The sequence below is a fragment of the Phaseolus vulgaris genome, chromosome 3 (assembly GCF_000499845.2).
Source record: "Phaseolus vulgaris cultivar G19833 chromosome 3, P. vulgaris v2.0, whole genome shotgun sequence".
Lineage (NCBI taxonomy): Eukaryota > Viridiplantae > Streptophyta > Magnoliopsida > Fabales > Fabaceae > Phaseolus > Phaseolus vulgaris.
This window is the reverse complement of record NC_023757.2, coordinates 28,693,113-28,696,411: the sequence shown is the minus strand read 5'-3', so window position 1 is coordinate 28,696,411 and position 3,299 is coordinate 28,693,113. Positions and strand designations below refer to the sequence as shown.

Genomic DNA, 3,299 nt, shown 5'->3' with positions numbered 1-3,299 from the left:
AGTTGTTGCCGGTAGCTATCCGTGGGATCTTACCAAAAAATGTTAGACACACCATAACCCGTTTGTGCTCATTCTTCTCTTCCATCTGTTGTAAAGTCATTGATCCCTCAAAACTAGATGAACTTCAAAATGAAATTGTTGTTATCTTGTGTGAATTGGAGATGTTTTTTCCTCCGTCTTTTTTTGACATCATGGTTCATCTAGTGGTGCATCTGGTAAGAGAGGTTAGATTTTGTGGACCAGTGTACTTAAGATGGATGTATCCTGTTGAGCGGTATATGAAAATTTTGAAAGGTTATGTGAAAAATCATTATCGTCCAGAAGCTTCAATGATAGAAAGGTACATAGCTGAAGAAAGTATTGAATTTTGTTCAGAGTACATGACAAAAGCAAATCCAATAGGTGTTCCAGCTAATTCATGGCACCACAGGCGTTCTACAACTAAATGTTTACGTGGTGTGAATATTGTAAGCAAATCTCGATCAGAAGTCTTGCAAGCACATTTGTACATATTGAATAACACAGATGAAGTTGTACCTTACATAGAAGCTCATAAAGCCATTGTGAAGGCAAATAACCCAAGACAAGTAGAGAAATGGGTCTTGATGGAACATAATAGAACTTTCATGCCTTGGTTTAAAGATGAGGTGTTCAAGGATTCAACGGCATCAGAGACCTTGACTTGGTTGGCTGCTGGATTGAAGTTTGATGTCATCTCATGTACAGCGTATGAAGTGAATAATTGTATATTTTACATGAAGTCCATGGATGAAAAGAGTACAGTTCAAAATTCTGGTGTTACTCTTGAAGCCGAGTCAATGCAGTTTTCGACTTCGAAAGATACAAATCCAGTACTTGGATCAATGGCATACTATGGGTTTATAGAAGAGATATGGGAGATTGACTACACTAAGTTTTCCGTTCCAGTTTTCAAGTGTAAATAGGTTGACAATAAAAGTGGGGTTAAAATTGATGAATCAGGATTCACACTAGTGGACTTTCGAAAGATAGGGTATCGAGATGAGCCATTTATAATGGTTCAACAAGCATCTCAGGTTTTCTATGTGAAAGATCCTACGTCAGAACATTGGTATGTCGTTTTACACGGGAAAAAACAAGGGGAAGCCATAGATGATATTGAAAATGGCGAAACTCGTTCATTCACACCAATGATAACTAATAAAGATGACGATGTACTTGATGATGTACATGCAACCCGTAAAGACCACAGTGAAGGAATTTACATATAAACATTCAACCCACATGCAACATGTAAATAAACATTTAGAATTTTTTGTATTATTTTTATATGATTTTAATTCGATGCACATTAACTAATGTTTGTTACCTAATTTTTTTAACAGAGACATGGATGACGACCAGACTCCAGACAGACCTCGATCTGGACGAGGCAGTAGAGGACCTACTAGATTGAAGCGTCTTGCATTGAGACGTGCTGCTGGTGAGAAGACACATGTTGACATTGACGTCAACACTGGAGTGGCTTTTGGTCCTAAGGCAGATGAGTTTATGAGCTATCTTGGAGTTGTTTCTCGTGAGAGGCTCTCCATTTTGATTAATTCATGGGATGAGGTTTCAAAGGTTGATCGGAACATGCTATGGGAGGATGTTCTGGTAAGCTTTACATTATTATTGTTATCATATAATGCTTTTTAATATTGATTAATTAATTTTAATTTGATGATGTTATTTTCCAGGCAAACTTTGACATTCCTGATGTGGAACCGCTTCGATCAAAGATATTATCCAATATCGCACTTAAATTTCGTACCTTTAAGTCAAGACTGACTTCGAGATACATTTTTGGCGACCTTAAAGACGAAAATCCATGTTTAAAGTACCAACATATTGATGAAGAGACATGGCGTCTTTTTAGAGAAAGCCGTGAAAATGAGGCTTGGATGGTAAGTGAAGTAACTTTTTTATTTATATAACATTAATAAGTTTATCTTATTTACTTCAGTTTGTTTATTTCAATTATGACAGGATCGTCGGAAGAAAGCTCAAGAGATAGCTTTGAAGAATCTTACCCCGCACGTTATGTCTCGTTCGGGGTATAGAAAACTTGAGCAAACACTGATGGTGGAAAAGGAGAAATCTCAACAGGGGACGTTGTCTGAGAATGTGGAAACAGGGGTCACTTCTCCTCCATCACCACCTTTTCGCCATGTAAAATGGAAGAGGGCCCGAATTAAAAAGTCGGGTGCACCAAGTTCTGAGCAATCCGGGGTTATAATCGAAAAAATTGTAAGTTATTTTTGTTATTTTCAATTTTTTTAAAGCATTAATTATATTAATGATTGAAAATATGATTTTTGTGTACTCTTGCAGGATTCCTTGGAATCCGACGGTAAATTTGTTGCTGAAGGTCGTCACGATATCCTGGTTGAAGCAATTGGACGACCTGAACACTCTGGTTGGAATTATAGTGTAATAAACAACCAGGAAGCTATGAGTGTGGCTATTACATTATGCAATGGATGATTACCATTATAAGACTAGGTGTTAAAACTGGTTGGAAAGAGGTATATGTTAAATCATTTTTATAATTCTTGAACATATATATATCTAGAAACTAATTTATGTCAACTTTGCAATGCAGTTATTCACAGAAGAAACACCAATGAGTGAGGAAGGCATTTCATATGTTAGAGATTCTTGGTCCACATATTTCATTAATTTTTATAACTCTAGCATAGGTAAACAATAGTGGTTTTATTATATGTAATTTGATCACTTGTAAATGTACATTTTGATGATTTCAATTGATTACTACATTTCTGTATTTGTCTGGCTGGGTTTGATCATTATGCAGGTTATTTAAATATATGGTTTCTGCACAAAACAGAGTGTACTTTAAAAAAAAAAGCACTATTTACAAATGCGGTCTTGGTAAATGACCGCATTTGTAAATAGTGATTTATGAATGCGGTTTTCACCAAGACCGCATTCATAAATCCTAAACCCCAAACCCACTCCCTAATTCAGAATAATATACAAATGCGGTTATTTTAGGTAACCGCATTTGTAAATGTGATTTATGAATGCGGTCATATGACCGCATTTGTAAATGCCAGATTTACGAATGCGTGCTGATCAAATGCGGTTCTATGACCGCATTTGTAAATTTAAAATAGCCGCATTTGTTTTACATATCTGCACTAGTGGTAGTATCAAAGCTCCTTGGTTGGAGCTATTTGACAGTTTGAATGATGGAGGCAAATACAAATAAGATGGTTTGTTTGAACGACATTAACTATCACTTATGGAAGGAAAAA

General features: G+C 36.0%; 1 long non-coding RNA gene across 1 annotated transcript; it reads left to right on the top strand.

Moving 5' to 3' along the window:
- The first annotated feature begins 1,396 nt into the window (after positions 1 to 1,396).
- Positions 1,397 to 2,734, top strand: LOC137805852 (uncharacterized). The gene is made up of 3 exons (XR_011080258.1): positions 1,397 to 1,925; positions 2,008 to 2,546; positions 2,624 to 2,734. It is a non-coding gene; the product is annotated as an uncharacterized lncRNA (long non-coding RNA).
- The last annotated feature ends 565 nt before the right edge of the window (positions 2,735 to 3,299 follow it).